Source organism: Pseudorca crassidens, chromosome 7 (assembly GCF_039906515.1).
Source record: "Pseudorca crassidens isolate mPseCra1 chromosome 7, mPseCra1.hap1, whole genome shotgun sequence".
NCBI lineage: Eukaryota > Metazoa > Chordata > Mammalia > Artiodactyla > Delphinidae > Pseudorca > Pseudorca crassidens.
The window spans coordinates 97,789,744-97,803,236 of record NC_090302.1 but is presented as its reverse complement, the minus strand read 5'-3'; the positions used below and the strand labels follow the sequence as shown (position 1 = coordinate 97,803,236).

General features: G+C 42.5%; 1 pseudogene; it reads right to left on the bottom strand.

Annotated features, from left to right (window-relative positions):
* Positions 1–1,673: 1,673 nt before the first annotated feature.
* Positions 1,674–5,294, bottom strand: LOC137228413 (nonsense-mediated mRNA decay factor SMG5 pseudogene; annotated as a pseudogene).
* Positions 5,295–13,493: the final 8,199 nt, after the last annotated feature.

Here is a 13,493-nt window from a genome sequence, read left to right as displayed (position 1 = left end):
TCCTTATTTTTTTTAAACTAGCTCTTCATTTGTTGATTTGTCTATTGTTTATCTGATTTTCACTTATTTTTGCTCTGATCTTCATAATTTTCTTCTGCTAAACTTGGGTTTGAGTGTTTTCTTTTTTCTAATTCCTTGAGGTAAAAAGTTACATTGTTTACTTGAGATCTCTTTTTATCCTTAATGTAGGCATTTTTCACTATAAACTTCTCTGTTAGGAGCACTTTTGCTGAATTTCATTAGTTTTGCCATGTTGTATTTCTGTTTTTATGTATGTCAGTGTTTTTTACGTCTCTTTTTATTATTTTTTGATCCATTGGTTATTCAGGAGTATGTGTTTTAAAAATTTATACATATGTGCACATTTCCAGGTTTCCTCCTATTATTGATCTCTAGTTTCATATCATTGTGGTAAAAAAAAATAGTACTTAACATGATTTACATATTTTAATTTTGCTAAGACTTGCTTTGTAACCTATCATATGCTTTTTCCTGGAGAACATTTCATGTATCCTTGAGAAAATGTCTATTCTGTCGGTGCTGGAAAGAATGCTCTGTGTATACCTGTTAGGTCCATTTAGTCTAAGTAGAGCATAAGTGTGCTCTTTCTTTATTGATTTTCTGTATGGATCATATATCTGTTGTCGAAAATGCGGTAATGAAATTCATACTATTATTGTATTGCTGTCCAATTTCTCCCTTCAGATCTGTTAGTATTGACTTAATATATTTAGGTGTGCCAATGTCAGTTGTATAAAATTTACAAGTGTTAAATCCCTTGCTGAATTGACCCTTCAATATTATATAATGACTTTCTGTGTCTCATGTTAAATTTTAGGCATAAAGTCTATTTTTTCTGTTATAAGTATAGCTACCCTTGCTACCCTTGCTCATTTTTGTTTTTGTGGTTTTGTTTTTGTTTTAGGTTTCAGGTGGGGGTGGGTCTTTATTCAGTGATGCTTTAGTCTCAGTCTCTGCCAGGGACTGGAAATGGGGGTGATCACACTGCCCCCAGGTTGTCCCAGACTTACCGTCTCAGAGGAAAGAGGCAGGATGCCTGCTGTCCTCTGAGAACAGCCTGGGAAGCTAGGCTAGCACTGGGGCTGGGGAACAGCAGAGCTGAGATCCTCACCTTCAACCCCCAGTCCGAGCTCTATGTGCAGCCTGAGGGGGAGGGGCTGAGGCAATCCTGGCCAAAGCCTCCCACACACAGCCCTGCTCTTGCTGTTCCACTCATGATCTCTGCTCCCACATTCACCTCGAGGCTCCAAAAGCTAGACCCGTGCTCAGCTCCTCCAGGCCTTTAGTCCTGGGGAAGGACAAAAGTAGGGAAGCCTATCAGGGCAGAGGGCCCCTGGCTGGGCAGCTTCAAGGGATGTCTCCTTTCTGCTTCCCATCGGAACATAGGCCCCTCCCTAGAGAGTAAGGGAGGTGATGGCCTCAAACATCACCCCCCCCTCCTCTTACTGGCATCCCGCTCTGTCCCAGCACAGCAACCCAGAGTACAAAGTGCAGTGACCATGGGGCTGGTGGGCACAGGAGCCCTCACTGGCATACAGGCCTGACTGCCTGAAGCCGTCATGGGCCTGCTCCCTGCACTGGAAGCCAGATGAAGGGAGACAGAAATGAGAAGTGGGGTAGTGGATGTGCAGCCCCTGCAGCAAGATGGATCTAAGCTCTGCCCTGCTATTGGTGCAGGCAGCTCCAGGCCCCTCTTTCTTAAGAGTCCCCAAGGCTCCAGAGCTGCCCAGCTTTTGCAAAGGGAGATGAGAGGGGGATGGGTGGGCCTCGAGGAGAGGAAGGGTCTGCAGAGAACCACCCAGACATCTGGTGTTACCCCTCTACCCACAAGGCCAGAGGGCCCAAACTCCTGGCACCAACCACCCTATGCCTTGGGTGAGGAAGAAGGGCCCCTTCTGCTGTCCCTTCCCCCCAGCAGTCCAGGAACTACTCCAATGAAACGAAGACACTCGTGCCTACCACCTGCCCCTGGGGAAAGCAGGGGGGCTGAGGCAGGAAGGCTGGCTAGGGGCCCACAGGCCTCTCCTGCTCCAAGCACTTTCCTTGCTTTCCTGACGTTATCTTAGAAACAGGGGGACCCCCGCCCTCCCAGCTGGCTCCTGGGCCCTTCCTGCAGCCTGTGTGCAGCTGGGCTTCCTTCCTGTGTACAATGCGTGAGTCTGCGTGTGGTGGGGTGACTACAGGTGGTGGTCCTGGCTGCCAGGGAGGGCGGTAGAGATGTGGAGTCAGCCCGCTGCAGGGCCTGGGGGTCGGTCTCAGCCAATCTCCTTCCACTGCTTGTAGAAGTCCAGAACATTCTTAATATCCACACTGGCATGTGCAGTGGCCTGCAAGGCTGCCTGCATAGGGCCTGAGAGCATGCTGGGGTTGTCCAGTGGAAGGCCTGTGATGATGGTCACCAGGCCACTCGGGTCCTCCTCACCTGCCCTCTGGGCCAGAGTCAGCTGTTTGCAGCTGTCCAGGAACTTATAGAGCACCGAGGCATCTGCATCCTGCCTCTTCAGCTTATGCCACTTGAAGCTCTTCCCCACCTCTTTCTGGCAGCCAATGTTCCTGTTCCCTTTTTTAAACTCTGCCTCCAGGTATTGGATTCCATCCTGGGCCCCTGGGTGTTCCTTCTTCAGCAAATCTAGGCCATCGATCACTGTCACTGGGATGATGACAATGAAGAGGCCACTGGTGGCCAGCTGGCGGATGATAGGGTGGTGGTGGCAGAGGGCTTGGGTGTTGGCGACGAGGAAGGGAGACATTGCTGACCGGGCCTTGGGCTGCTGCAGGCTCCCTTCCATCTGAGAGACCTCAAGCTGAAGTCATAGCTGGGCCATGTCTCTCATTAGCACATTCCGCTGAGCTTCCTCCTGTGCCATGCGGAACTGGGCCCGGACCTGCTGCAGCAGGCTCTCTTGCTCAGACTGGGAGATGCTGACAAAGATGCTGACCTCTGGGTTGAACCGTAGGATGCTGCCATGCAGGCGGGCAATGAAGTGGCCAAAGCTGTGGATGCAGCAGATGTGCACGACTGTCTCCTCTAAGCTGCTGAGCAAGAGCTGATCCGTGTCAAAGTTAAAGAATCTGTGGGCAGCCTGGAGGGGAGGCAGACTGTGAAGTGCCATGTCCTCTGGGAGCAGCAGGCTAGACGGGAGGTCAGGCAGTTCACAACCTTCAAGAAGATCCTGGACCTTGGGACACAGGACCAGGCCAGACTCTTGGAGTTCTCCAGCAGCTGGCAACAGGTTCAGCAACACAGACAGGCAGTTCCACAGACTTAGAGAGCTCTGCGCACATACAATGATGAGGCTGCGGTTGGTTTGCAGCCAGTCCAGGAAGACTTTCACAGCAGGAAGCTGGCCTTTGGCCATGAGGACTTGCAGCTTCTCCTGGATGCTGCGCTCATTCCAACAGGTGCGCCCACTGTGGGACTCACTTCCCTCCGACTCACAGCCCTCTTCAGAGGCTGGCTCTGAGGGCTTGTCCACATCCCCTCTGACACAGGGCCTGGGGCTGGCCAATGTGGGAGCTTTGGTGGTGGGCTGGAGGAGCAGGTTGCTGAAGGTGGGGGCCAGTTGGAAGCAGCGCTTAGTCTGCAACATCTGGGTGGACATCGCTTGTAGATTGCTGGCAATGCTGGCCTTGCTGGGGTCCAGTGGGCCATTGAAGGATTCAGGAGCCTCTGACCTGGCCCAAGGTGGCTCCAGGGCTGGGGACCATGTCCCTTCCTCATCCTCCTTATCTTCCAGGTCTGATCTGGACTCTTGGCTCTTCATTTCTGAATCTGTCTTGGCATCAAAGGCCGTTCCCCCACTTTCAAGACTCTTGTCAGAGCCACTGTCCGAGCCCTCGCTGGCCTGGACTGAGTCATGGCTCAAGTCCTAGTCAAAGCCTTCACTCATGTCACTGTCATCACCAGCTGTGGGTGGGCGGCAGAGGCAGGAGAGGTGGGAGAACTTCTGGTTCTTTCTGGCTTCGCCCTCTTGAGGTGCTGCAGGAAGAGGCTCAAGACCCTCCTTCTCCAAGGGTCCCTTGCACTCTGGTTCATATGTGCCATCGCTCTGGAATGCCGGGACAGGAGTCTCGCCCTCTTCCAGCTCAGCTTGCCACCCTATGTGGACATGACTGACGAGGTGGGAGAAGAGGGCCAGGGTGAAGGCAATAGCTGCACTCTACTGCTTGGATCTGCTCTCTTCAAGCTGTGCACACACATAAGGCAGATGACGACCATTTGAAAGCTGAGAAGGTCTGGGAGGAAATCATATCCACTCTCATCCTCACTGGCCAGGCTGAGGTTGGGTGGGGAGGGCAGGTAGAAGAGACAGAGGCTGAAGTCCTTCAGGACTGACTGGCAAAGTGACATCAGCTTTGAGTCCAGGGAGCTACTTTTGGGCTGCAGGAGGCTTTGCAGATACATAAAGTTCACCAGCAACCTCTTAATATCCTTACATCGCTTCTTGTTGGGAGAGCGTTTCCTAGTCTCGCACTTCTTCAGCTGTGGTATATTTTGGCTGCCTTGTCACACAGCCGCTTGAGATTCCCATAGGCCCCCTCAAAGGACACTTCCGACTAGATGCAGCACAGGTAGCAATACATGGCTTCCACATTATAGTACTTGCTGCCTGCAAGGGTGCCCAGCTGGTTGAAGGCATTCCAATCTGGGGAGCCACTGACAGGGCTTGGTAGTAAAATCTCTCAGCTAGCAGCTCGGAGTTTATGCCAGCTAATTCATTCTGATATCATGACAAATCCCCCAGGTACACTAGCCATTGGTGGCATGCCGTCTGTGCTCAATCCATCTACTCCCCTGAGGCAGACACTGGCTTCCTGCATCCTATGAGGGGGTTGGTGACATGGGTCCAGTCGACGCAGCATTGCAGTTCTAGCTGGTAGTGGGACTGGATATAGAGAAGGAGATGCTGGTAGAAGCCAATCCCAGCGACCAGGTGTGTCCTGTAGGCACATTCTAAGGTGCTCCGGCTGTGGATATGCTTTTTGTTAGACTTGATGAGCTGGATAACTTCGTAGCATACCTTTCTCCACAGCAGCTCCTTAGCCTTCCTCCCATAGTCCACCGGGTGCTTGACGCAGAGGTCACGCAGCTTGCTCCTCGGGCTAATGTTCTCTGGTTTGAACGCTTCTTGATAAGCGGTTTTGTTGCAAAGGATGAGGTCAAGTCGATGCACAGCCTTTACCACAGCCCGGATAAAGCTGCTTAGTGTTGGGGACCTTTGCTTCGCGGGCTCGCTGCTCTCCCGTTTGGCGGGGGGTGAGCCTTGGCTCATGGTGCCTGGGCCCAAGGATGGCTCCCGGTCACAGGCCCCCGCTACACCTACCACTATCTCCACCACTGCCGTCTTTCTGGCCGCGGCAGCAGCCGGCCCTGCTCCGCCGCCATCGAAGGGAGATGGCTGCCCGCGACTGCCTACCCTTGCTCATTTTTGGTTTTCATTTTTATGGAATATATTTTTTCCATCTCCTCATTTTTATTTGTCATGAAAGCTGAAAAAAAATCTCTTTAGGTGGAATACAGTTAGTCTTTTTAAAAATTCGTTCAATCACTCTGTCCTTTAATTGGAAATGTTAATCTATTTACATTTAGAGTATTTATTTATATGTAAGAACTTACTAATGACATCTTGTTAATTTTTTCTGGCTGTTTTGTAGTCTTCCTGTTCCTTTCCTTGTCTCTTGATGTCTTTCTTTGTGAACTGATGATTTCCTGTAGAGGAATGTTTGGTTTTCTTTCGTTTTTCTCTTGTGTATCTACTGTAGGTCTTTGCTTTGTGGTGACTGTGAAGCTGATAAGCCATGAACAGCTTATATATATAACAGTCTATTTTAGGCTGCAACAACCTAACTATTCACATACAAAATTCTACCCTTTTACTCCCTTCCCCCAACAGTTTATGATTTGAGGTCACAGTTGATGTATTTTTATATTGTTTATCTATAGCAAATTAGTGTGTAAGTGTAGTTATTTTTAATGCTTCTGTCCTTTAACATTTGTATGATTAATTAACACACCATCATATTTATGCATTGTTGTAATCCTATTTCACTGTATACTTGCCTTACCAATATGTTTTGTATTTTTTGTTTTAATGTTCTTAGTGTTTTTTCATTTAACCTTGAGGAACTCCCTTTGGCAGTGTAAGCGGTGTAGGTCTGCCAGTTGTGTACTCCATTAGATTTTCCTTGTTTGAGAGTCTTTATCACTCCATTTCTGGAAGACAACTTTTCAGGTAAACTATTTTTGGTTGATTTTTTTTTTCTTTCAGCATGTTGAATTTATCATCCCACTCTCTCATACCCTGCAAAGTTTATTTTGAGGTATCTGCTGATAGTTTTACGGGGGGGTGTTTTCCACTGCATGTGATGCTTTTTTTTCCCTTGTTGCTTTTAAAACTTTCTCTTTACCTTTGATTTTAGGCAGTTTTATCACAATGCTTGTTGGAAAAGATCCCTCTGGGTTGGATCTGTTTGGGGACTTACGAGCTTTGTAAACTTGGATGTCCAAATCTCTCTGCAGAGATGGAAAGTTCTCAGCCATTATTTCCTTAAATATACTTTCTACCCCTTTCTTTGTCTCATCCTCTGGGACCACAGTTATGCATAGATTATTACTTGTAATGGTTTCCTATAGTTCACAAAGGCTTTCTTCGCTTTTTGGGGGGGTTCTTTTTGTAAGCTAACATATGATGTATCATACAAAATGTTCAATATGCACTTGAAGAAAAGTGTGTGTTCTGGGCTTTCTGGGTGGAGCGTCCTGTATATATCTTTTAGGTCTAATTGTTTTATATTGTTCAAATTTTCTATTTCCTTATTGATCCTTGGGCTGGTTGTTCTACTATTGAATATGGGATATTGAAATCTTGCTCTCTAACTGTGGACGTGTCTATATCTCCCTTCAATTTTGTCGACACTTGCCTTGTATACTTTGGAGCTCTGAGGTTTGTTGTGCACATATCTATAGTTATTATATATTCTCAGTGAAATATTTCTTTTACCGATACATAATGTTCTTATTTTTCTCTTTCACCAGTCTTAGATTTAACATCTATTTTGTCTGATATTAATATATAGCCATGCAGCTCTTTTGGTTACTATTTGCATAGGATATCTTTTCCATCCTTTCACTTTTAACTTATGTGTGTCCTTAGATCTAAAGTGAGTCTGCTGTATATAGTATATCCTTTTTGTAACCATCAGCTGTGCAAAACTATGCCTTGTGCTTCAGAATTTTAATCCACTTATATTTAATTACTGTTAAGAAATAATTCTTTTGTTATTTTTCCATAAATAAAGTAATTATTTGTCTTCTGTAATTCTTATGGCTTTTTGTGGTAACTCATTTTGTCTATGACTACCTTCCCTTGTGTTTAGTTAATTATTTGTAGTCACATGTGTCAGCTGCCTTCTAACTCCTTTTACAGATATTTTCTTTGTGGCTACCATAAGGGTTACATATAACATCCTAAAGTTATAGTTCTCTATTTTGAATTGAAACAATATAAATGTAACTGCACACAAAACTACCCCTTTATAATTCCATCTCCCTGCACTTTATGTTACTGATGTCATAAGTTACATCTTTATATTTTCTGTACTCATTAGCACAGTTTTATAATGACATTCATGCATTTTTTTTTAAATCCTGTAGAAAATAAAAAGTAAAGTTATAAACAAAATTGTAATTTTTAAAAATTTTCTCATGGGTATACCTTTACTGGAGATTGTTATATGTTCATATGGTTTCAAATTACTCCCTAGTGTCCTTTCATTATAATCTGGAGGAGTCCCATCAGCATTTTTTAGGGTAGTCTAGTGATCATGAGTTCCCTCAGCTTTTGTTTAACAGGGAATATGTTAATATCTTACACATTTATAAAGACATTTTTTTCTGGATATAAAACTCTCAATTAGATATAAAATTATCAGTTGATAAGATTTTTTTCCCCTTTCAATACTTTCTATATAGCATCCAATGCCTTCTGGCCTCCAAGATTTCTGCTGAGAAATTGGTTGATAATCTTAATGAGGATGGATACCTTGTTCGTGACAAGTCACTTTTTTCCTACTACTTTCAAGATTCTCTGTTTTTCTTTGCCTTTCAATAGTTTAATTTTAATGTATCTCAGTGTGGGCCTCTTTGGGTTTATCCTCTTGGTAGATGATTGAGTTTCTTGAATTTGTACATACCTCCTTTTCTCTAATTTGGGAGATTTTTGGCCCTCATCCTTCAAGTAATCTCTCTGCTCTTTTCTCTCTTCTTCATCTGGGACTCACATAATGCATACATAGGTACACTTGATGTTTTAAATAACTTGATGTTTTAAATAACTAATTTTGTAATGAGTCTCACTCTAGCTTCTCCTTGGAGCTATGTAATTTATTATATGGGTCGACCAATAATCTAGTTCTCCAGAGAATGCAAATCTAAGATCTGCAGGTCTTAAAAAATTAACCTTAGTAAAGCAGTTTGGTCACTGAATTCAGCTCTCTTCAGAAAGGATTAATTTCCTCCACGCACCTCCTGCATAATGATCAGGATGAAAAGAATATGGGGTTATATGGACCTATTTTGAAATTTAGGTTCTGCCCTGATAATTCTAGTTTAGGTTACCCCCTTCTTTTCCTTGAAAGCTCCCTGAGGGTGCAACACTCTTATAGTCTTGAGTGGTTGTACAGATATATGGAGGTGACTAAATCCTATGTCAGGTTCTTTCCCTGAAGTTTGTCAGAATACTCAGATAAAATGATTATTTTAATTGTTATTTTTTACAGAGGGATGTCTAATCTGTGATTTGGTTTCACCCTACTTTCTAACTAATAATTTTCAGGAAAAAGGGCCCCTGAGAGTAGCTGTGATTAAATTCAAAAAGCAAATACAAATGAAACACAAATTCTTTAAAAAATAAAATCAAGAGGTATTTTTTTTTAAATTTTATTTATTTATTTATGGCTGTGTTGGGTCTTCGTTTCTGTGTGAGGGCTTTCTCTAGTTGTGGCAAGCGGGGGCCACTCTTCATCGCGGTGCGCAGGCCTCTCACTATCACAGCCTCTCTTGTTGAGGAGCACAGGCTCCAGACGCGCAGGCTCAGTAGTTGTGGCTCACGGACCTAGTTGCTCTGCAGCATGTGGGATCCTCCCAGACCAGTGCTCGAACCCGTGTCCCCTGCATTGGCAGGCAGATTCTCAACCACTGCGCCACCAGGGAAGCCCCAAGAGGTATTTTTAAAAAACTTTATTTTTTCATCATTTTGAAAGATTTTGCTGTTCTCCCCAACTGCCAAGTTGACAGGTTTTTTTTTAGTCCTTTCCTTTCTTTCTTTTCTTTCTTTTTTCTTCTTGCTTTGTTTCTGACAAGAAATTTGTCATCTTTATCTTAGCTTCCTTGTACAGATTATTTTTTTCTCCAGCTGCTTTTATTTTTTAAAGCTTTTTTTAAAAATTAATTTATTTTATTTTATTTATTTTTGGCTGCGTTGGGTCTTTGTGGCTGTGCACGGCCTTTCTCTAGCTGTGGCAAGGAGGGGCTACTCTTCATTGCGGTGCACAGGCTTCTCGTTGTGGTGGCTTCTTTTGCTGCAGAGCACAGGCCCTAGGCGCATGGGCTTCAGTAGCTGCAGCACTGTGGGCTCAGTAGTTGTGGCTCACGGGCTCTACAGTGCAGGCTCAGTAGTTGTGGCACACAGGCTTAGTTGCTCCGCGGCATGTGGGATCTTCCTGGACTGGGGATCAAGCCCATGTCCCCTGCATTGGCAGGTGGATTCTTAACCGCTGTGCCACCAGGGAAGCCTCCAGCTGCTTTTAATATTTTATTTTTATCACTGGTTTTGAGCAATTTGATTATGATATACTTTGGTGTAGCTTTATGTTTCTTATGCTTGACAGAAACTTCATGGATGTATGGATTTACAGTTTGAAAAGTTTTCAAGCATTATTTCTCTAAATTTTCTCTCCCATATCCCTCACACTCCTACAGGAACTCCAAGTGCATATTTACCTGGTCACTTGAAGTTTTTCTACCATTTGCTGTTTATTGTTAATTTTTTTCTCTTTTTTTTTCTTATGTCTTTTCCCTAGAAATTCATAATGTGCTGTTGATCCCATCAACTGTATTTTTATATCAAGCATTGTAGTTTTCATCTACATCTAGAAGTTCAGTTTGAATCTTTTATCTCCCATGCCTCTACTTAACTTTTTGAATGTACAGAATACAGTGACAATAACTGTTTTAAAACCCTTCTCCTAATTCTAACACCCGTATATGATTAGCAACAATTTTAATTGGTTTATTTTGCTCAGCATGGATCCCATTTTCTTGAATCTTTACAAATCTGATCATTTTTAATTGGATTAGAGACTCGTTGGGTGGTGGATATTTTGTAGTCAAAAAAATATTCTTGAGCTTGGTTCTGAGATGTATTTATGTTATTTGTAAACGGTTTGATCTTTTTGTGTTTTGCCATTAAGGTTTGTTAAGTGAGATGAGAGCAAGGCTCTTCTTTGGACTATCTTGTCCTGAACAAAGGGCCAGCCATGACCAAGCACCTCAACCTAAGGGAGCAGCACCAATTTGGTCAGGACTTTCTCCCAGGTTAGTGCCATACTCTCTTGCTCGCTTGCTGTGACTCCAACTAATAGACTAATCCTGAACAGAAAACCAAGAGCAGAGTAAAGGGATTTTTATTTCTTTTTCCCTACTGTCAACACAGCATCTAGAATAATAGGTGTCACACAGCAGGTTTTATGAATACACAGAAAAGATATTTCATATATAATATATATAATATATATAATATATGAGATGAGATGTATATGTACTTTATCTCCGTTAGTAATCTTTACTTAAATTCAATTATGACTTATTTAATAAAGCTCCACCAGCCTTTTTGTACTTATTACTTTTAATTCATTAGAGAGGTGTATTAGTTTGCTAGGTCTGCCATAACAAAATGGTGCAGACTAAGGGCTCAAGCAACAGAAATATATTTTCTTACAGTTAGAGAGTCTAGAAGTTCATAATCAAGGTGTCCTTAATTTTGGTGTCTTCTGTGGAATCTCTCCTTGGCTTGCAGGTGGTTGTCTCCTTTTTTAAATTGAAATATATTTGACATATAACATTATGTAAATTTAAGTTGTAAAACATGTTGATTTGATAGGTTTATGTATTGTAGTATGATTGCTGTTGTAGGGACAATCAGCACCTTGATCATGTTACATGATTATCTTTTTTTTTTTTTTGGTGATTGGAATAATTAAGATCTAGTCTCTTAGCAAGTTTGATGATTACAATACAATATTGTTGTTTGTATTCACTATATTGTGCTTTAGATCTCTGGGACTTTTTTAGTGTTGCCCTCTTATTGTGTCTTCATATGGTCTTTCTTCTGTAGGTATGCATTCCTTGTGTATCCAAAGCTTCTTATAAGAACACCAGTTGGATTGGATTAGAGCTTACCTTAACAGCCTCATTTTAACTTAATTACTTCTCTGAAGGCCCTAACTCTGAATATAGTTACATAGTAGGGTACTCAGGCTTAGGGCTTCAACATATTAATTTGGAAGATGGGTACAATTCAGCCCATAATAGAGGACAAATTATGATAAAATTGAAAATGAGTAACTTGTCATTTTGTGCATGAAAATCCAAGACTATTAATATTAAAATTAGTTAAAAAATAAATTAGAGGATGAAGGAGAAAATATTGTTAATATATCAAAACAAGCATCTCTCCTATGTGCAAATAAATACTTGTTATACCATATGTGAGAGTGTTTTATTTACTGTAATAGGATTCAAATTGAAAGAACTTAATAAATGTTTACCTATATGTAAGTCTATATGAAGAAAAGTATTAACCTGCATAAGAGAGTTAAAGAAGAGAGAGGATATATAGTGGGCAGGATTATATTAGTGGCAGACAGGATAATGTCACTATTTCACTTTTGTAAAGATATCTTTTCTTGCAGGCATGCAGGGTGCAGCCCAGCAATGTAGTTCTAAATAGTTTGACCTGATGATATGATTACATTTTAATTAAGGGTCAAAATAAGCTGTAAATAAGTAGAAAAAAGGAAAGCTTGTATCTGAAAAATGTATTTGTGTGGTGTACTGCACTGAATAAAGTTGAGGCTAATTAACATTGGTTATATTTGGGAAGGAGATGGAGAGTGGGAACTTCCTCCAATTATCCCATCAAGCACTACTCTTTTGATGAAACTGATCTTGTGTTTTTGTATAATTTAAAACAAAATGTTGAAATATATTTATATACATTAAAGAACACAGGAAATACTCCATAAAATGTTGAAAGAATAATGATTTTTCAACAGCCTTGCTCAGATCAGAATTGGTGGTGTATGAAAAAAATACTTGCAAAGTATATTGAGTATTTTGCTAGGCCTATGTCATGAGGAGGGCCATCTAATTTGCATAAAACAAACATGGTTGGGCTATCAGTGCATTATACTGTCATATTTAGATTTAGTGTTAGAAGGTCAGGCATTTTTACCTAGAAAATCATTGCCAAATGCAAGTTCATGTACCTGATGCACAGTAAGGCCAAACAGACCAAAACATTGATGTTTGGAGCAGGTAAAGATTTACTGCAGTGGTCAAGCAAGGAGAATGAACAGGTGGCTCATGCTCAAAAGACCTGAACTCCTAGATGATTTTGAGGAAAGAGTTTTATAGGCATATTTGGGGTCGGAGCCTGCATGGTATCTACTTTGGTTGGTGATGAGGTGACTGGGTGCTCTTCAGGAATATTGTGCTCAACCTGAAGTTACCATCCTCCTGCAGAGAGGGGGCTTTAGATCCTGCAGCAAAACTCAAAGATATTTTATGTATAATCCCTTGAAGAGGAACCAGGTCCCTGTTTTATAGCTGCAGTATTGTTTCTTGACTGCTTCTCTTTGCTTCTGCACTCCCTCCGTTCCCTGGTTAGTAACTGTTTGAATCTGTCCTTTGGAACTCAGCGATGGTCTAGGAGCTGAAACCTTTTTCCTACAAAGATGCAAGGGACAGGGAAGGGCTTTTGTATCCAGAAGAGCCCTGTAGCGTCCTACTTGGTTTCAAAATTGCAGTAAATGAAAAAGAAGTCTGTCCCATTATGACTAAACCAGTGAACTCACTTTTGAGAAAATACGCTATTTGTCTTTCACAAAGGACGCCCCCTTGATGCCAAGTAGGTTAATTAATGCAGAGACGGAAAATTCTATTCCATTAGGAGGATATTTTCTCGGGACTATCAGGATCTACCAATCTGGAGAATCTGGTATCAGTCATGACCTTTACCTGCTTGCCTTGGTACACCCACATAGGCCAGGTATGGAGATAGTTCAAGAACCACAGTGCGGAGAAACACCCAATCCGGGGTCTCGGAGAACCCAGGACCACGGAACAAGCATTTCCCCCGTATTTCTACTCTGCTGCAATAAATGGATTGCTCTGTTCAAGACACCCCAGGGCG